Here is a 23150-nt window from a genome sequence, read left to right on the forward strand (position 1 = left end):
TCATTATTAATCACTCCTTTGGCCCTCTCTTCTTTCCCTTAAGTTCACGTCACAACATTTCAATTCTGATTAAATTCAGTACACTGCTTTCTCCACCTTTGCACCCAAGCAGCTGAATACAGCTGAGGAAACACACTCAATATGATGAATAGTCTCCCTTTACATTTATAACCCAAGTATGGTCCCTGGACCAGCAGCCTCAGGATCACCTAGGAGAGTTATAAATGCAAACTCCCAGGCTCCATCCCAGACCTAATGATTCAAAAACTCTGGGGGTAGGGAACAGCAATGTTATACTAAGCCCTCCATCTGGTTTCAACAGAGGCTAAAGTTTGAGAACCATCGGTTTGGTTAATTTAAAGTCTCATTCTCCAAGACAGTTATTTTATACTTTCTCTTTTCTCCTGAAGCTTTATACATTCTCTCTACCTTCCTGACACCTGGCTGATGACCCTCCTGAAAAACAAAAGCAACCAGAGGATAACTAATTTGTTCTCCCATCACCAAATTTAGCAAGTGATTCTGTATCTGTACCCAAATACTCTACTTTCATGTATTGATAACACACGTACAGCCCTTCTTCTGAGGCCAAACCATCCACTTGTCTCTACCTCGTCAAAGGTTTTTTGGGCCTGCTATTTTCCCCTTTTTCTTGGGCAGCCACAAATTCTCCTGTAGCACATGAATGTTAAATATCCTCCTCTCAAAACAAAGAACACTTCCCCTGACCCCTCATTTTCTTCCAGCATTAGTGCCATTTCCTTGCTCCTCTGTACAGAAAAAAATTACAAGAGTAGTCTTTACTTCTTGTGCTTGCTTCCTCATTCCCACTCTCTCCTTAACCCACTTCTACTATACCACCAAAACTGCTCTTATAAACGCCATCAGTGAGCTCCAAGTTACTAAATTCAGCATTTAATTCTCAGCCTCATCTCACTCAGCATTTGATTCAATTGATCACTCCCTTCAAAAATTCTTAATTTACTTTGGCTTCTGAGATACCACATTGTCCTAGATTTTCCCCAACCTCTTTAGCTATCCCTTCTCTTTGGCTATGTTCTTCTCAAATGTTGGAGTGGCTTGACCAAAATCTGGAAGGTAGAAGGGTTGGAGGCTATTCTTCCTATAGTGGTGACAGACTTTCTCAGGTATGAGTTTTTTCAGTAGACAGGTTCTTTATTCAGGTGTCTGGTGGATGTGGGATGCCTATTTCACCAGCAGCAGTTTTCTGATTGCTGAATCACAGCTGTGGTGGGCTGACCTTGAGGACTAGTGGTAGTGTGTTCCTGAAGCCTAGAAGCAGCCTTCCAACTTCTACTTCTCCAGACTTTGATGATTTTATAATTATCCAATTTCCTATATTAAATCTCCTTCTGATTAAAATATCTAGAGTGGTTTATGTTTCCTACACTGACCCTAGACTGATACAATTCCCAAATTCAGGGTTGGCCTGTTAGATTACTCGGTAGAGCATGGTGCTAATAACACCAAGGTCAAGGGTGCAGATCCCTGTACAGGCCAGTTGTCCAAAAAAAAAAAAAAAAATCCCAAATTCATATCTCTGGCACCAACTGGCCCCTGACATCAAAACTGTGTATCCAACTGCCTTCTCAGCACCTCCACTTTATAGCTACCACATATCTCAAAACTAGCGTGTCCTGATTATACTCTTGAGTCTCTATTACTTGTTCCTCCTTCCCTCCAAGAATCCCACAACCTTTGTTTTCATACATACTGTCGGGTTACCGGGGCCCACAGACCCTTCAAGTCCGTTGTTCAGACTGGGTCCACAGACCCCTCACATGCAGGTAGCAAGGTAGGTAATTGGGAAAGATCCCGGGGGCCACTGGCAAATGACACGAGCTCAGTCCTCAGCAGCAGTTTATAGCAGCCTTCAGTGGATTCAGCGGATCCAGCAGCAGCAGCCACCTCCCCGTGCCCCTCTCGGGGGGGGGGGGGGGGGGGGGCGGGGGGCACTGTGGATCAGAGCCACTCATCCTTTATACTTAAAGTCCAATAACCCAGGACACCTGGACGCACATACGCAACTACATTAGACAATAACCAATGAACACTTGGGCATACGTGCATATTTACATCAAATGCTCAGCAAGATTCTGATTCCCCGAGGGATCCTGACCATTTATCTTCACTTTCCCTACACATACCACCACAGTTCACCTAGTTACTCTAGCTAAACACCTGGGAGTTATCCTTAAATCCAATTTCTCTCACACACCCACATTTAATCCATTAGCAAGTCCAGTTAGCTCTACCTTCTAAATATGTCAGGAATCTGGCCACTTCTCTTCATTTACCTCAACTGCTACCAGACCAGCCTAAGCCATGCTCATCTCCTGCCTAGACTACTGCAATAGTCTCTTAACCGATCTCCCTCTTGTCATTCTCCCACCACCCAGTCTATTCTCCATGCCAGAGTCATTTTCTGTAAGTAAAGATCATATCACATCACTTCCTTGCTGAAAACACTCCAACAGCTTCCTATCATGCTTGGGAAAAGATCTAAAACTACACAATCTGGACTCTGTCAACTTTGCTCATTATGCTCAAACTAGACTGACCTCCTAGTTATTCTTGCAATAAACCAAATTCACGCTCACCTCAGGGCTTTCGTACCTGCTACCTCTTCTCTCTGGAATGTTCTTCCTCCAGATTCCCACACAACTTGTGCCTTATCCTTTTCAAGTCTTTGTTCAAATACTTTCTTCTTAGTGAGGTCTTCTCTGATCTAAAATAACTCATCCTACCCTTCCCCTGCTTTATTTTTCTTCATAGCACTTACCACTACCAAAAAAATTTTTTTCTTTCTTTCTTTCTTTCCTTCTGAATTTCCCACTACAATGAAGACAGAAATTTTTTCTGTCTTCTTCAGGATATAAGAAGTGCCTGATATATAATAAACATTCAATAAATTTATCTGTCATTATATTCTACTCTCAGAAACAACATACCTATATACTTTTTCTCTTGCAAATTACACCCCTTAAGAAAAACTCCAAATTCTATAGAATGTAGGTGGCAGCATGAGAAAAAGGAAATGGAGTCAGAAAGGAGATTAAATGAGATAAAGCATATAAAGGATTTACCTGGCAGATATGGTATATATTCAATAAATGTCTTTTACTATTATTACCCAAAAATTGTTTGCCAAATTAACTAAATAAATAACTGTTTAAAGACAGCAACTATATCCCCAAAGTCCTCTCTTCTCCAGACTAAATATCCTCTATTCCCAACCAGGCTTTACATAACTGTTTTAAAACCATTCATCATCCTGGCCATCTCCCCTGTCTCTTTCTCATCAAAGTAAACTGGAATTCAAATTAAACAGAATATTCCAAATATGATCTAATGAACACAAAGTCCAGGAAGACTAATAGTTCCCTTGATCTGGACAATATATTTTAATTAATGCAATATAAAATCATCTTAGCTCCTTTTTTAATGCTGCTGAATCAATTTCCTGGCTTACTCTGAATTTTTCATAAATTTGAACTGCAGATGTTCTTCCCATAAACTGTTTAAAGTCAGTTCTCCTCCAAGGTTCAAATATGACTCTTACTAGAACCAAATAATCTCAAGAATAGAAAAATCGGTGCTACTATGGAAAAGTCATTGTACCTCTATGACATTAGTATGCTTCTTCCACAGTCCAAATTTAAGGAACGGGAGCCTGAGAACAGTCAGGGATCTCATATGAGGAAAAATCACTGTGTCCAACCTTAACATATTGAGAGAAAAGAAGTAAAAGGAACTACGTGGTCATAGAGTCATAGCAACATTCCTCAATTGGCAATCCTATGGGTGTGAATTAACACCTCCTCCATGGGGAGGGGAAGAGGTGAGGACTATGTTAAACACACTTTGGAGGGCTCTAGGAAAGCCTATTATAAAAGTCTTCATTGTGCAGGTGCCAAAGACTCTAAGAAATGCCTGGCTGATTTTATGCTGAGATACATACACCAACAAAGAAATTTTATTGAGAGGGGTATGGGTGCTATTAGACAGCCTCAAAAGAAAGGAATGTCACGGGGAATTCCTCCACATGAGATGCAGAATTATAATGAAAAGGCCTTTGCCACCAGACAGACCTGGACTCTGCATGACTTACTAGCTGAATACCTTGGGACCAAGGTGTTCAACTTTCCAAACTTCAGTTTGCTTACCAGTAAAAGAAAATTATAATAGTAACATGCTATTGTGAATATTATAAAAATATGTATGCTAAATTTTTAGCATTTAAGAGCTTTTTATATGTTAGATACTCAAATACTGTTTTCCTTCCCCACACCCATGTAGGCCCTTTATAAAAAAGAAAGGGATTCTGCTTATCCCTAGAACACAAAATATTTAGAAATTATTATTAACTTCTCAATGAATAAAAGGCTCCTTGCTTGCTATATCTGTTAATCTGTCCCACTAGAATATAAGTCCCCAAAGTAAGAATCTGGCTTCTCATGGTAATAGAGTATTTCCAGTCATAAAGAATCAACTGTGGGAATAAGGTTATTACAAAGTCCACGCTCAACAGACAAACATGTTGGGTCTTGAATTCTCTCCAAAGGTGAAGCATCCCACTTTCAGAACAAGGGCCAGGTGATACCCTGATGAACATAAGGTATTAATTCTCTTAAAATCTCTGATAAGTTCCCTTAAAACAGCATGTAAAAATCAAGTTATGGGTGGGGTAGGTGTTTAATGGTAACTGGTTATTTTTATTGGCAGAGACATCAGGGTGAAATCACTAAGCCTTGGAAAGCTGCCTTGGAACATGCCTGGCACCAGTAGGAATGTAGAAGAAGTCACAAGGCAGCTACAAGGGGTATAATGGTAAAGCCTTAATTTGCAATGACATCTTAAACAAAGCAGTCTTAGTAAAGTAACTGTGAATTCAAGCCAGAATGGAAGGACAGGGGCAGAGACAGAGATCATCTCTTAGACAGAAGACTACTCATATTTAACTGCCCTCAAAGAATGTTCCTTTCTTCTTTATGATGATTTTATTCTTCATTTACCATTTCAATAACATCTGAAAATTGACTTTTTCTCTAAGCCAGGTGGAGTTTTGAACATTGTTTCATTTAATTTCTCCACTTTGTTCCCACTCTCTATTAAACACTCAGTAAACTAGAGAAAAAGGACTTAGCAACATGAATAGCCTACAGGAGGTCCTAGTTAAAGACTATGAGATCTATCAGTAAGTCCTAACTACTGGTTCACTCATTTAATAAACTGGAGTTATTTTAACATATACTGCTTTCACACAACTTTTTCATTACCAAGCACTTTGTACAAAATGAAATATTCAGACATTTTATATTTAAAATATTTTGTATTAAAAATACACTATGGCAGAACATATCCAAGGTTAGTATTAATCATCTTTGGAAAGGTGATTAAAGATTTACCATTTAAAAAATTCTTCCAAAAATCTACCTGTTATGCAGTTATTACCCAAACAGATTGTATTTCACCCTTTGTTTATTCATTCATTCATTTAATAACTGCTTACTGAGCATCTACTCTGTGTCAGGTACTCATTCTAATAAACATTTTAAAGGCAAAAGTATCTGAAATGTTTTGTTTTAGCACAAAGAAAAAAGCATTACATCTTCAACATTAGAAAGTATCCTGTCCAAGGGCCAGCCCCGTGGCTCACTCGGGAGAGTGTGGCGCTGGTGGCGCCGCAGGTTCAGATCCTGTATAGGGATGGCCAGTGCGCTCACTGGCTGAGCGTGGTGTGGACGACACCAGACCGAGGGTTGCGATCCCCTTACCGGTCAGAAAAAAGAAAAAAAGAAAGTATCCTGTCCAAGAAGAGTTCATAATACAACAATATTTCTAACTAAAATACTGGAGTGGTTTCTGGGCTTAGAAAATGTGCTGTAAATTACTGAAATAATTAAGAGATTTATAAAATAAAAATATATGCACTATATCAGCAAAAATTCTGAAAATCAAGATTAAATAGATGGTTTCCTACCAAAAAACAAATTGCCAACAATAAACCAAAATAGTTAGGAAAAAATGGATAGAGCAAACAGCACTAAAGGAATTGAAATGATAAGACTATAAAAAACACCTGAACTAGATGATTTAATAGCTAAGTTCTAACCTTAAAAGAACCAAAAATTCCCAAAATAATTTAATGTGTTTCAGCTGATGATGATGCTAATCGTTAACAAATATAGTGCTATGTTCAGGCATTGTACTAAGCACTTTAACTTGTTTAATTGTCCTAATAACCCAATAACATAGATGCTATTATCATCATCATTTTACAGATTAGGATCATAGAATAAAATGGAAAGTTTCACAATCAAACTTTAACATCTTCAGAGACATGGTGTATTTGTCCATTTTGTGTTGCTATAGCAGAATACCTGAGACTGCATAATTAATAAAGAAAAGAGATTTACTTGGCTCACGATTCTGGTGACAGGAAAGTCCAAGATTGGGCAGCTGCATCTGACGAGGACCTCAGGCTGCTCCCAACTCAAGGCAGAAAATGGAAGGAAGTGGGCATGTGCACAGAGTTCACATGGTGAAAGAGAAAGCAAGAGAGAAACCAAGGAAGCCAGACTCTTTTTAACAACCTGCTCTTTTGGGAACTAATCCATTCCAGGGAGTATGACAATTCATCATCCACCCACCCCTGACCCAAGGCATTAATCTATTCATGGGAGATCTGTCCCCAAGACCCAACCACCTCCCACTAGGCCCCACCTCCCAACACTGATACATTGGGGATCAAATTTCAACATGAGTTTTGGTGGGACAAACCCTATCCGAACCATAGCAGGTGGTTACTTACTGCCCCCACAAAACAACTGCTACTACTACTACTACAACAAATACTATACACTAATCTTACTTGTAATGATCAGAAGAATAATCTATCTGCACCCAGCCCAGAAATGACCACCTAACAGCCCCCAGAAGCACTCCAGGCTCCTGAGCCAGGGCAGTGAGGGACCAAGGGCCTCAGCCACACACCCCTGACATTTGCATCCAGCCCAGTGATGACTAAGCTGCCACCAGAAGTCCCCTGGTCTCCCCTGCCATGTGGAGTATACTAAAATTTATAAAGCAAATGTATTTCACAGGGCCTAGCCTCCAAAACCCTGTAGTTTCAGGTATAACCTAACCTTTTAAAATTACATATAGAAATGTTAACCTTGCAAAAGACAGGAAACTTTCCCCAGGCTAAAGTCTCTGATGTAGATGGAGAACTGTAATACAGCATAAGTTCATGCTCAAGGACAGACGTCTTTGGAGCAGGTTAACTTACTGATTGATATGTTTAAAAAGTTGCCTTATTGTTACGTAAAAGTACAGAGGAAACTGCTACAGGAAAACACATTATTTGTTAAGAACAAGTTTGTGTTGGTGGATCAACTTAACCTTTTGCAAACTGCATTATGGAATGTCACTTTGTTATTTCACTAATGCTACCAGCCTCTATTGTTAAACTATACTTAGCCATAACTACACCTATGTTGCTTTTCTGTAACTTTCTGGCCTGGAGAATAAATACGAGACAGAACCCCAGCCCAGTGTTAATTTCCCAAAGGAGGAATGCTTCTCTCTTGAGGGTTCTGGGAAGTTAACCCCTTTGGGGTGTCTCACTGCTCAGAGGAAATGGGCTTTGAGTAATCCTTTGCGTCTCCGTCACCCAGGGGAGAGAGGTGGCAAATTCGTGTGAGGACAAAGAGAGTGAAACACTGCCAGAATGGGGAGGTGCCACAGGCCTGAACCATGCCTCCCTTCCTCCCTCCTCCTCCCACCTTATGCCCCTTCTCCTCTCCCTCCCCCAATTGCTCCACAACATCTTAGAATGTAAAAAAAAAAATTGTAATAAATAAATAAAATCCAAAAAACTAGAATAATCTAGAATTACTAAGTAACTCATTATCATGAAATCTGCATACCTTATTACAACTATAAATTAAAGGAAGAAAAAATATAACATTAAAAAATGTGGAAAGGCTTTCAAAAAACCTCAGCATCCATTCCTAATAAAAGCATTAAGTGAATAAAAAGAATTATTTAAAATATTTTGGTAGAAACCGCGGCCATGGCGGCGCCGCCACAGGAGTTGAGAGGCTCTGCAGACTCGTCGGTCACCACCCGGACGCCAGTGCCCACTGTGTCGTCCAATTAATTCTGGCCCACGGCAGGAGAGGCTGCCTCATTTACAGGCAACAGCTTTGAAGTATGGAACAGGAGAAGAACTGTTTCGTAGCTGCAAAAGCGAGTCTCTAAACAGGGAACACGGCGCCAGGGCTGCGATGAATGCAGACAGGATCCCGGAGGCCGGGGCCGCGCTGAAGTCAGCGAGCTGCCCTATTCATGATTCAAGGTTTCAGGCCGGCATAAAAGAAGATTCCTGGGAGCGCCCGAGCCACGCCGCGGGACTGAGCAAGCAGCCCGAGGCGGCGGGAACCGACAACGGGGAAGGCGACAAACCAGAGGCAGAGAGTGAGCGCCCGACCTGGCACAGCCCTGTGAGTGACCCCTGGCCTGGCCCTGCTCGGGGGGCTGACGCCCACCTGGCATCCGCCTGCATCACCAGGCCACTCACCGCCCTGGGGCTGCCTCCATTTTCTCAGGTGGTGGCAACTCTGGCCTGGCTCGACTCCTCACTGAGCCTTCCCACTTGCATGCCCCGGCGCGGGGCTTCCCGGGGCCTGCGGGCCGGCCTCCCCTCCCACGCCCTCCGCAGTTCTCTGGCGGGGCTGGTGGCGTGGGGCGTCCCCAGCCAGTGTCGGGAGGGCAAGGAAGTACGAGCAGGGCTGGCTGTTACTCCTCCACACCCTGGACTCCGGCCCCCGGTAAACTTCCTGTTACTGGGAGGCAGATACCATCTCTGTGGCCACCAGTTCGGAAAAACGCCTAACCAATTTCTGGTTCGGAACAGTGTGGTAGGAGAGTTCCCAAGCCTGCTTAAACCTGTCGGAGAGCTGTCTGCAGGCGGGCACTGGACTCGTCTGGGCCGGGGGGATACAAAGGTGAACCGTGTGCTGCGGGCTCCTCCCCCGAGGAGCTCACGCTCTGGTGTGGGAGATAAAACAAGTACACAAATAACCGCGATACCAGGAGGAAGGTGATAAGTCCCGAGAAAGATCTACACAGTGCTACAAAGGCACCCAGAGCGACCGGTCGTCTGTGCCTAGCAGAAACCTGGTAGACTTCCTGGGCGAGGTGGTGCCGAGCAGGGTCTTGAAGGCCCAGCTGATAGACGAGGGTTGCAGAAGACACGTCCCAGCCCAGCCCAGTGCACACAGACTGGGGAGACGTCCGGCTAGGGAGGCGGAGACTCGACAGAAACCACACACCCTGTGGGGACACCACTGCACGATCCAACAGCCCGGGCCAGAGCGCACGGAACAGGGAGAAGTCCTGCACGGGAAGTGAAAGCTCAGCAGAGATCACACACCCTGTGGTACATGATCCAGCAGCCCAGCAGAGTCCAAGCTGACCAGAGAGGGGGCTCCCGGGAGAGGCCTAAGACCCAAGGCAACCATACACACAAGGCACTAGAGGACAACTGGGGAGTAACGGACGTAGCCATACCAAATTGGCAACCACAGCAACATCTTGGTTAGTCAATAGTCTTAAACTGGTGGACTGTGAAACCCCCTGCCACAATGAATAAACACCAAAAAAAAAGATACCAGAAATACAAAAAATCAAGAAAGTACACCACCAAAAGTTAATAAATCTCAAACTCTAGATCCTATAGAACAAGAAGCCCTTGAAATGACTGACAAGGAATTTCGAGTGATAATTCTCAGGAAACTAAATGAGATACAAGAAAACTCAGCTAGACATCATGATGAAATGAGGAAAAGTATACAGGATCTGAAAGAGGAAATGTACAAGGAAATCAATGTCCTGAAAAAAAATGTAGCAGAACTTGCTGAACTGAAGAAGTTATTCAGCGAAATAAAAAAACACAACGGAGAGTTTAACCAGCAAGCTTGTTGAAGTTGAAGAGAGAACCTCTGAACTTGAAGATGGGCTGTTTGAAATAACACAAGCAGACAAAAAGAAAGAAAAAAGAATCAAGGACATTGAAGAAAATCTGAGAGAGATATCAGACAACCTTAAGCGCTCAAATATCCGAGTCATGGGTATTCCAGAAGGGGAGGAAAATGGAGATTCCATTGAAAACATATTCAACAAAATAGTGGCAGAAAACTTCCCAGGTATAGGAAAAATCACAGATCTTCAGATCCAGGAAGCTCAACGATCTCCAAACGTATTCAACCCAAAAAGGCCTTCTCCAAGACATGTCATAGTCAAATTGGCAAAACTCACAGACAAAGAGAGAATCTTAAAAGCTGCAAGAGAGAAGCATCAAATCACCTATAAGGGAGCCCCAATCAGGCTAACATCAGACTTTTCATCACAAACCCTAAAAGCCAGAAAGGAATGGGATGATATTTTCAAAATACTAAAAGACAAAGATTGCCAGCCAAGAATACTCTACCCTGCAAGGCTATCCTTCCGAAATGAAGGGCAAATAGTATATTTCTCAGACAAACAAAAACTGCGGGAGTTCACTACCACACGACCACCCTTACAAGAAATCCTCAAGGGAGTACTGGGTTTGGTTCCTGAAAAATAACTACCACTGCCATAAAAACCCAAGAAAAATCAATACCCACTAGTATAATAAAAATGGCATTCATGAAGAGACAACAAGCAAACAAAAACACTATCTACAACCTAAGGAAACAATAAACACAGAAACCAAACAGTAAATCAGAAAGCAAGGAACAAAAGACACCTAAGAAAACCAAACAACCAATAAAATGCTAAGAATAAATCAACACCTTTCAATAACAACTCTTAATGTAAAAGGCTTAAATTCCCCAATCAAAAGACACAGACTGGCTGACTGGATCAAAAAGGAGGACCCAACTATATGCTGCCTACAAGAGACCCACCTCACCCATAAAGATTCACATAGACTAAGAGTGAAAGGATGGAAAAAGATTTATCATGCAAACAGAAAAGAAAAACGAGCTGGAGTAGCTATTCTTATATCTGACAAAATAGACTTCAAACTAAAAACCATAAAAAGAGACAATGAGGGACACTACGTAATGATAAAAGGACTGATCCATCAAGAAGACATAACAATCATAAATATGTACACACCTAATGTTGGAGCAGCCAGATTTATAAAACAAACTCTATTAGACCTAAAGAAGAAATAGACACTAATACCATAATAGCAGGGGACCTGAACACCCACCCCACTGTCAATATTAGACAGATCATCTAGGCAAAGAATCAGCAGAGAAACACAAGATCTAAACAATACTCTAGACCAATTGGACTTGGCAGATATCTACAGAACATTCCATCCAACAACCTCAGAATATTCATTCTTCTCATCAGCACATGGATCATTCTCCAGGATAGATCACATATTAGGTCACAAATCAAGTCTCAATAAATTCAAAAAAATTGGAATTATCCCATGTATTTTCTCAGACCACAATGGATTAAAACTAGAAATTAATAACAAATGAAACTCTGGAAACTATACAAACACATGGAAATTAAACAGCATTCTACTTAATGACATATGGGTCCAAGAAGAAATCAAGCAGGAAATCAAAAAATTTATTGAAACTAATGAAAATAATAATACATCATACAAAAACCTGTGGGATACTGCAAAAGCAGTATTAAGGGGGAAATTTATTGCATTAAATGCTTACTTAAGAAAAATGGAAAGATGGCAAGTGAACAACCTAACACTTCACCTTAAAGAACTAGAAAAACAAGAATAATCTAAACCTAAAGTTAGCAGACGGAAAGAAATCATTAAGCTCAGAGCACAACTGAATGAAATTGAAACCCAAAAAACAATTCAAAAGATCAATGAATCAAAAAGTTGGTTTTTTGAAAAGATAAATAAAATTGACAAACCATTAGCATGGCTAACAAAAAAAAGAAGAGAGAAGATTCAAATAACAAAAATTAGAAATGAAAAAGGCGATATTACAACTGATTCATCTGAAATACGAGGAATCATTCGAGACTACTATAAACAACTATATGCCAACAAATTTGAAAATCTGGAGGAAATGGATAAATTTTTGGACACACACAAGCTCCCAAAACTGAACCATGAAGACGTAGAAATTTTGAACAGACCAATAACAATAAAGGAGATTGAAGCTGTTATCAGAAGGATCCCAACAAAGAAAAGCCCAGGACCAGATGGATTCACAGCAGAATTTTACAAAACATTCAAAGAGGAATTGACACCGATTTTTTACAAACTATTCCAAAAGATTGAAACGGACGCAAATCTCCCAAACTCATTCTATGAAGCAAACATCATCCTGATACCAAAACCAGGTAAAGATTTAACCAAAAAAGAAAACTACAGGCTGATATCCTTGATGAATATAGATGCAAAAATCCTCACTGAAATACTAGCAAACAGAATACAGCAACACATACGTAAAATTATTCACCACAATCAAGTGGGATTCATTCCAGGGATGCAAGGTTGGTTCAACATACGCAAATCAATAAATGTGATACACCATATTAATAAACTCAAACACAAGGACCATATGATCATCTCTATAGATGCTGAAAAAGCATTTGATAAAGTTCAGCACTCATTCATGACAAAGACCCTCTATAAGTTAGGTATAGAGGGAAAGTATCTCAACATAATTAAAGCCATATATGACAAACCCAGTGCCAATATCATCCTGAATGGGGAAAAGCTGAAAGCTTTTCCCTTAAGGACAGGAACTAGACAAGGATGCCCACTCTCACCACTCCTATTCAACATAGTGTTGGAAGTATTAGCCAGAGCAATCAGAGAAGAGAAGGAAATAAAGGGCATCCAGATTGGAAAAGATGAAGTCAAACTCTCCCTGTTTGCAGATGACATGATCCTATATATCGAACAGCCTAAAACCTCTACAAAAAAACTGTTGGAATTGATAAATGATTTCAGCACAGTAGCAGGATACAAAATCAACACACAAAAATCAGTAGCATTTCTTTTCTCCAATAGTGAACATGCAGAACCAGAAATCAAGAAAGCCTGCCCATTTCCAATAGCCACCAAAAAAATAATATACTTAGGAATTGAGTTAACCAAGGAGGTGAAAAATCTCTATAATGAGAACTACAAACCACTGCTGAGAGAAATTAGAGAGGATACAAGAAGATGGAAAGGTATCCCATGCTCTTGGATTGGAAGAATCAACATAGTGAAAATGTCCATACTACCCAAAGAGATATACAAATTCAATACAATCCCCATCAAAATTCCAAAGACATTTTTCTCAGAAATGGAAAAAACTATCCAGACATTTATATGGAATAATAAAAGACCACGCATAGCCAAAGCAATGCTGAGCAAATAAAATAAAGCTGGAGGCATAACACTACCTGACTTTAAGCTATACTACAAAGCTATAATAACCAAAACAGTATGGTACTGGCATAAAAACAGACACACTGACCAATGGAATAGAATAGAGAATCCAGAAATCAACCCACACACTTACTGCCATCTGATCTTTGACAAAGGCACCAAGCCTATTCACTGGGGAAGGGACTGCCTCTTCAGCAAATGGTGCTGGGACAACTGGATATCCATATGCAGGAGAATGAAACTAGATCCATACCTCTCACCGTATACTAAAATCAACTCAAAATGGATTAAGGATTTAAATATACACCCTGAAACAATAAAACTTCTTAAAGAAAACATAGGAGAAACACTTCAGGAAATAGGACTGGGCACAGACTTCATGAATACGATCCCAAAAGCACGGGCAACCAAAGGAAAAATAAACAAATGGGATTATATCAAACTAAAAAGCTTCTGCACAGCAAAAGAAACAATTAACAGAGTTAAAAGACAACCAACAGAGTGGGAGAAAATATTTGCAAAATATACATCTGACAAAGGATTAATATCCAGAATATATAAGGAACTCAAACAACTTTACAAGAAAAAAACAAGCAACCCAATTAAAAAATGGGCAAAAGAGCTAAGTAGGCATTTCTCTAAGGAAGATATACAAATGGCCAACAGACATATGAAAAAATGCTCAACATCACTCAGCATCCGGGAAATGCAAATCAAAACTACACTGAGATACCATCTCATCCCAGTTAGGATGGCTAAAATCCAAAAGACTCTGAACGATAAATGCTGGCGAGGTTCCAGAGAAAAAGGAACTCTCATGCATTGTGGGTGGGACTGCAAAATGGTGCGGCCTCTATGGAAAATGGTATGGAGGTTCCTCAAACAATTGCAGATAGATCTACCATACGACCCAGCTATCCCACTGTTGGGAATATACCCAGAGGAATGGAAATCATCAAGTCGAAGGTATACCTGTTCCCCAATGTTCATCGCAGCACTCTTTACAATGGCCAAGAGTTGGAACCAGCCCAAATGTCCATCATCAGATGAGTGGATAAGGAAAATGTGGTACATCTACACAATGGAATACTACTCAGCTATAAAAACAAATGAAATACTGCCATTTGCAACAACATGGATGGACCTTGAGAGAATTATATTAAGTGAAACAAGTCAGGCACAGAAAGAGAAATACCACATGTTCTCACTTATTGGTGGGAGCTAAAAATTAATATATAATTCACACACACACACACACACACACACACACACACAAAACCGGGGGGGTGGGGAGAAGATATAACAACCACAATTAGTTGAAGTTGATACGACAAGCAAACAGAAAGGACATTGTTGGGGGGGGAGGGAGGAGGGAGGGAGGTTTTGGTGATGGGCAACAATAATCAGCCACAATGTATATCGACATAATAAAATTAAAAAAATATATATATATTTTCCAGGCCAACAACGCAGCCAGCCTGATGCCTGGGGCTCCTGAGAGATGGGGCTCTGGGCCTTAGCCCCGCCCCCACTACACACCCAGGCCAGCAACAGAGTCAGCTGATGCCCAGCATCCTGAGACAGGGGCTGGGTCAGCTCTGCCCCTGCCCATAACCAGATCTTAGAATGTATTTATTAACCACATGTACTTCTTTGGGGTGTGTGACTTATCTGCTTATGTCCTTCACCAAATTTCTGCTTAGATTTTTCTAATTCATTTTTAATAATTATTTTTGCAATAAGGATTTTAATCTTTGTTTTAAAAAAAAAAATGTAGAGAATAGAATAATGGATACCAGAGGCTGGAAGGCTGGGGGTTGGGGGAAGATGAGAGTGAACTAATGGGGTCAAAACTACGTTATCTATCCTATGTGAATCATTGTGCAGCAATACATGTATTGAAACAACACACTGTACCCCACAAAAATAAATATAAATAAAATTGAATTTAAAATATATATATTTTTCAAAATCAACAGAAAATATTCTGAATAGCAAAATACTGACTGAACATTTTCAATTAAAATAAGGAACCGGGATGCTCGCTATACCCAATACTTTTTAATATTATTTTGAGACTTCTACAAGGTTTAACAAATGCATTAAGAATATGGAACCAGTATAAATAGAGAAGAAAAGATAAGCCTCTCTTTCTACTGATGATAATGAGTGTATGTCATGAAAACCAAAAGAGAACTCTCCTTAAAAAACAATAACAGCAAGAAAAATAATTGGATATAGTCACTGAATATAAGATTTTCTCCTTATAACAGCAATAAGCACACAGGGAAGGAAATGGAAGATATTTTATATAAAAGTGTAAAAAGTATAATGTACTAAATAACAAATTTAATAGAAATGACTATATGAAGATGAAGAAATGACTATATGAAGAAAACTCTAAAATTTTATTGAAGGAATAAAATAAAATACGAACAAATGTGAAGACATACCATGTTCTTGGGTGGGAATACTAAAATAAAAATGACAGTTCTCCGAGACAACATTAACATAAAAATTCAATTAATATAAAAATTTCCATTAAAATTCCAATAAGGTTGATTTTTTAGAATACAATAAAATAACCTTAAAGTTCACATGGAAAAATAAAGTTCTAAGAGTAGCCAAAAACAGTATGAAAAAGAAGAGTAGTAAGAAGGGGACTTGCCTTACTTGATATTAGAACACATATAAAAAAACCCCACTAATTAAATCAATCTGAAAGTGATAAAAGAACAGACAAAAAGATCAGAAAAACAAAATTCTTAATCCAAAAATAAATCCCAGTACATATGAGCTTTTAATATATGACAAAGGTAGTATTTCAGCTCAGTGGGAAAAGAAAGTGCTGGCATACTGGATTTATCTGTAAAGAAAATTAGTCTCTTCCTTACAAGATATAGAATATCTACACAATATATTTAGGATTAAATTCCAAATTATATTAAAGATTTAATTTAAAAAGTAAAATAACATAAAGCTCAAAAGTTAACTTAAAAATATCAGTAGAATCATGGTACAGGGGAGTCCTCTTAATACCAAGACTTCCCAGAAGACATAAAAGAAAATAAAGAATTATATGATATAAGAAATATAAATTTTTTCCAGGATATAATTGATGGACTTGGGAAAAATACCAAGGACTCTTAAAAATTTATGAGAAAAATACAAATAACTCTTTTTAAAAATAGGTAAAATATATGAATAAGCAAATTCACAGAAAAATACACTAAATAGCTAAGAAACCCAAGAAAAGATTTTCAATATCATTTGTAACTCGAACTAAGTACTTATACCAAGCTAATAAAATTAAAGTAATACCAAAGAGTCATTTACACTTATCAGATTAGTAAAAATAATAATGATAAAATAATGATACCTATTACCAGCAGGAATTCAGGGTAAGGGGTAATGCCACATATTTGTATCCTTTGGGAAAATAATCTGTTATCTCTTAAAATTAAAATTATATGTGTTCTTTGACTCAGAAATCCCACTCACGGGAATTCAATCCACAGAATTAAAGCATAAGAAAAATAAGGGTATAAAAGAAGGATCTTCAAAATGTTCGTGGACAGGTACAAAACTATGCTATCTACCCTAAATGAATCATGTGCAGTATATGCATGTATTGAAACAACACACTGTACTCCACAAAAATAAATATAAATAAAATTGGGAGGGAAAAAAGTTCATGGAAGGATTTGTATTATCTTTTAATTCAACATTCCACAAACTTTTTGAAGTACCTTCATTAAGTATATAGATATTTACTGCAGAATTGTGCATATTAGCAAAACAAGCAAACATAAAAAGAGATGGAGTAACTATTAAATGCCTATCAACAGAGTAATGGCTGAACAAATACAATACAGCCCCACCATGGACTATTATTAAGCCATTAAAAGAGTGAATTGGAGGGATTTGCAGATGGAATGTTGAACAAGAGAAAAAAAATGTAGAGTCATGCATATAATATGCACTCCTATTTTTAAACAAGTAATTATTACTTAAATTATGATTAATAATTTTTAATTATTATTATAATTAAAGCCAGAGAGAGAGAGAGAGAAAGAGAAAGAAATCCTATCTGTGACATATACATAGATACCATGGAGAAAAAATACAGATGGATATGCATCAGATTGTTTTTTGTGTGTGTCTTTTTCGTGACCAGTACTCAGCCAGTGAGTGCACCGGCCATTCCTATATAGGATCCGAACCCGCGGCGAGAGCGTCGCTGCGCTCCCAGCGTGCATCAGATTGTTAACATGGGTTAATAAGTGACTAGAGATCATGTGGACACGTGCTTGGGTGGGTTTTTGGCAGGGGAATGGGGGAGAAGGGTTTAAGGAAGAAAACAAGCTAAAGAGTAAAAGGAAGGGGGCGGGGAAAGACTTCACCTAAAACTACTCCAGTAGTTTGTTTAAATCCTATTTTTATAAAAATGTGTATATGTGTATGTGTGTCTTTCTGTGTATGTATACATATATACACATACATACATAGATCTATATATGCAGAGAGAGATGAATAAGAATAAAATATGATATTATACATAAATACAAATTTTGTTTAACTAAAACTTAAATACCAAAACTTTTCTAAGTTTTAATTGACAACCTTTCTAAAAGTTATCACACATCCCTGCTTTCTTACAAAGGCTCTAATAATCTCAGTTTCCTATTTTACTGATGATTTGGCATCAATATGGCATAATGGAAAAAGCACATGCACTGGAGCCTGGCAGACCTTTATTCAAACCTGCTTCATCATTTATTCACACTGTAGACCTAGGCAAGTCTTTTTACTTCCTACTCCTCAGTTTCCTCATCTGTTAAATGGTAATAGCATTAGTGAAAACTAACACAGTGTACTTAGTAATTCTCACTATTAACGTGAGTTATGAACTGCAATCTGAAGTTGTGCTGGGGCAAAGGCCTGATGTTCAAACCTAGGAGTAAACAAACTATGCTTTTTTTACTTAATGTGCCACTCTTTACAGTTGAATTATTTCTCCCCCTCTCTCCTTTTACATTAAGTACTGAGACAGGGCTGTTTAAGAATGTAAACACAATGACTATAAAGGTATGGCAGTAGTTAATATGATTTATCACTCAGCTGTATTACAGAATCAAAGAGTATATCACAAACAGAGCAAACTGTCAGCTTTCACTTCTTGCTGTCAGTGTGTCTATCTAAAGAGTAATCCTCCTAATTCCTCTTCTAAGTTATTTAAAATAAGCATACAGACCCTGGATAAGAGCCTAGTCTCCACTAGGAAAAGAAAAGTATGAGTTTTAGTACATAAACTTTGTGACATCTTCTGCTACAGCTGGGTTCTTACCTGTATTCTGTACAGTTGCAATTACCTCTTAGGGAGAGACCATTACTTGTTGTGAGCATTTCCATTTTAAAATCGAAATTTTATTGATGAAACTATTGTCTATCAAAGTGGAGGGAGGGGAATTTGCCTCCAGACAGCCAAACAAAGATCTCCCAGAAAAACCTATACAAGAGTAAGATTAAAAGTTACAAAACCTTGAAAATCTCCCCAGATGTTGCGTGAAAGGCAGTGGCAGAAAGCAAAGAGGCAGCTGAAGGCTCACAAATCCAACTTCATTTTCAACACTTTGTTGATATTAGCCTAGAAATTTTTTACAACTCTCACTTTACCAGACACAAACCAATGACAGGAATAACAAAACCTTAGTCCTCTGTAACCTGAAGAATAGTTCAGTTTGATCAATAAAAACAGCATTTACTATCTGCTTAATGATAAGCATCGTGATAAGGCTAACATAAAGATCAATAAAACAAAGATTCTTGCTTGAAGGAGCTCTCAATTTGGGGGTGTTGAGAAAAGGGGAGGGAGAATCAGACAATGAAGAACTAATTATAACACAGTAAGTGCTCCATAAATTATAACTACTAATTATACAGTTAGGGTGCGGGAGGACTTGAAATAAAGACAACGGTCCCTATGGGAATGTTTTGAACAATGTCCTTTGAATACCACATTAGAAGTATGAACTTTATCCCGTAGATGATGGCTCAAAGATTTACAAGCCCAATGAGTGATAAAATTGATGTATCTTTTAGAAGATCACTCTGGCAGCAATGTGGCAGACAAAAGGTACTGAAGCAGTGTGAAAGATTATAAAGCTGTAAAATATACTGGTTAAGAAGATGGGATCTGGAGCCAGACTGCCTGGGTTTGAATACAGGCTCTAACACTAACAAGTTGTATGCCCTCAAGAAAGCTACTTAACTGCTTTGTGCCTCAATCTGTAAATAGGAATAAGGAATAGTCCCACATAGGGTTGTTGTAAGAATTAAAAGTTAATTACTATAAAGCACATAGAAGAGTTCCTGGCACAAATTAAGTACTCGATAGGTAACAGTTTTAGATTGCAGGAAAGAAAAACTGGAAGTAGAGGGATTGGTTAGGAGGTCAGGGAATAGTCCAGGAAAATAGAGGTGAGAACAGAAAAGGGTATATAGATGAGACATCTGACCAAAAAATCAATAAGATTTATAACCAATTGCATATATCACTGAAGAAGGAAGAGTGAGAGAAACCAAAAATGACTGAGATTACTACTTGCTTGGGTGACTGGGATGATGATAATACCATTAGAACAACCAGGAAAAAGAAAAGGAAGAGGAAGATTAAACCAACGAGGTGACTCTGGACATGTTGGGGTTGAGGTTCCTCAAGGACATGAAAATATAAATGTCCAATCATCACTAGAAAATACAAATCGGAAATACAAAAGAGGGGCGGGAATAGAGATGTAGATTTGAGAGTTATTAAGATGTGGATGTGTTAGTTGAAGCTGTTGTAACAGGAGAGAATGCCAAGGGAGGAAAAATAATGCAAAGAGTCCTAAGCATAGGAGCCAAAGGAACTCCAACAATTAACCAAGAGTTGTTGATAGAAACAAAAAGAGAAAACAGCTATACGAAATAACCCCTTCCATCAAGATGCTTTCAATGCCATTAGTGAGAACATACACGTTAAACATTTTTTATTCTGACTGTTAACTTCAAAAGCAGAGGTGGTAAACATTGGAGTGGTGAGAGAAGAGAGGGAAATTATGCTGAAAAGTAGAAAAGCTAGCGGTAACAAGAAAAAAAACAATTGGCTTAGAAGAGAAAGCTAATTCCAAGACTGGGGAAGGAATGCGAAAGAAGAAAACATAGTTATTGAATGTCTACTATAAGCCAGTAACTGTCCTAGGATCTTTCAAATATTCCACCTTACTTAACTCTTGCAATATTTCTATTATCCTCATTTTACAACAGTAGGCTGAGGCATATAAAAGTTAAGTAACATGCCCAAAGTCTTGCATCCAATCTACCTACACATGGTAGTTTTAGGATTGGAAACTATGTGGAAGACCAATACCCTTAATTTCTCTATGATACTTCCACTTATGAAACTAGCAAAAGCAGGGCATTTCAAAAGAGGAAGGAAAAAATAAAAATAATAAAACCTATCCTAGAAGAATATCAGAATTATTATCATTTGTCTCACTACAACAAAGCCATCTCTTTCAGGAAGTATAAAAGAAGGGGGTAAAAAGTTTTTTTAATACCAAAAATAATCTTTCAATCTCAGAGAACAGGTAGGATTAGAGATGACTCTTTGTTTCCATTCTCTTCCCTCAGTTCTATTCCACACTGTCACCATGATTAGAATTCCAAATTGCAACCTGACCATGTCACTCCTCCTCCAAATCTTTCAATAACTCCCTACCACCAACAGGATAAAGAAAAAAACCATAACTAATAAAACCAAAAGGAGAAAGCTATCTAATGAGCCTATTAAAAAGCTATCTCATAAGGCTATATTCCTTAACCTAGCAGGCATAATAACATAGATTGTTAAAAGTTAACTTCTAAAAAAAATGCATACTTGAAATTTATAACACTGCTTAATACTCTACTGAAGTTTCCTACTTTTCTTACCCCAAAATTGTAAAATAAATGAAATTTCAAATGACAGTTAAAGAACAACATTGACACCTTGTGGTGAACATCCTAAAGTATCAAATATAACAATGAATAAAGTGGCTCCTAATTAAATATCTGTTTACCTGAAAACAAACCCTTAATCCAGGGATTTCTAAGGGTTAAGAGGCAAAAGTTCAATTACTATCACACACTAAATATAAACTTGGAAAGAGCTGCTAATACTTTGGCAAAACTAAAATTAGCCTAAATTCTTAATTATAGGCCAAAATACCTGAATAAAATCTCAGGTCTTTGTATTCCTACAAAATGGTACAACACATCCATCTGAAGGAGCTTTAATGCCCTAGTTTTAGGTGCTCCAAAGATTTCCTATTTTTCTGTGACACTCGCACACAAAAAGTCGAGGGAATATATGCATACTAATGGCACAACAGTACAGTGGAAGTTATTAACTAGAATATGTTCTCAAAAAACAGAATCAGGAGACCTGGGTTCTAATCCTAACTCCAAACAGCACTGAGAATTTTATAGAGTTAAGAGATATTAAAGAATTCAGACTCTGTATGTTTCCACATAAAATTTCAGACCAAGTAGCAGCATTTTTATAAACCAAGAAAGCATCATGAAAAGAAAAGGTATACTTTAAAATATGACTCCAGGGGCTGGCTTGTTAGCTTACTTGTGAGAGCATGATGCTGATAACACCAAGGTCAAGGGCTCAAATCTCTGTACTGGCCAGCCACCCAAAAAATAAAATAAATAAAAAGACTATCCAGGGACAAATGTTGCCTGAGTTAGGGAGGAAACTATGAACAATAGTATAATGTGACACACACAAAATTAAATTTCCTAGCAAGCACTTCACATATATTATGGCAAAAACTGGGAAAAGAGGAGCACTTTAACATAGCAGATGATAGGTACTCTTTGCTAATGACACAGAGAACAATCACAGAAAGTTCCATTTTACTCATTAACTTTGACAAATACAATTTAATGTTTCCAGATCCAGAGTAATTCCTTGGGTTCAATTAATTTGGTCGATAAATAGACACTTGATCTGGTTCAGAAAAAGTATATCTGTGCTATTAGCTATTAATGAATTATACAATGGTGATGAGGAGACCACTGTTAATAAGACAGTTCAAATTACTGATGCACCTGAGGAATATAGAGTGTACCCTAGAAATGAAACTCAGATAAGAATCAAAAGTCATCAAATACATGTGTTTACTTTGGTCAAAATCATTTTCTCTTAAGAGTTCATGTGACCAAACTCTATATCATCATGTATAAGGTTCAAGTTACGCAAAGAAAAGGACAATTTTATAATGTTTATAAAATAAATATTTCTCCAATCATCCCTCTGGACTCTTCCTCTAGTAGATATAGAGAGGATGTTTAATGGTCTGAAATTTATGATGTGTTATGTAAATATTACAAAAATACTGCCAAAATCAAATTTCAATGAACAATCTGAGCAGGATGAACATAGGCTGAGTGTCACTGTTAACTTTATTTTAAATTGCATTTATTTTGGTACATTGCCCCCTGGGAAAATGTCCTTGACGATCTATCACATTTCAAATTAAAGCCAAATTTTAAAATCTTTCAAAATTAAGCCCAGACATTATGAAAATATAGAGCTGAGGCATTTAAACCTTACAGCATTACACTCATGCAAAGCTCCTTGACTTGCCAAACAAGATTCGTTCAAGATGAA

General features: G+C 38.2%; 1 protein-coding gene across 2 annotated transcripts in view; it reads right to left on the minus strand.

Annotated features, from left to right (window-relative positions):
- Positions 1-23150, minus strand: part of UVRAG (UV radiation resistance associated) — a 303565-nt gene that overhangs the window by 203371 nt on the left and 77044 nt on the right. The gene's annotated exons all lie outside the window — the stretch shown is intronic.

The sequence above is a fragment of the Cynocephalus volans genome, chromosome 4 (assembly GCF_027409185.1).
Source record: "Cynocephalus volans isolate mCynVol1 chromosome 4, mCynVol1.pri, whole genome shotgun sequence".
Taxonomy (NCBI): Eukaryota; Metazoa; Chordata; class Mammalia; order Dermoptera; family Cynocephalidae; genus Cynocephalus; species Cynocephalus volans.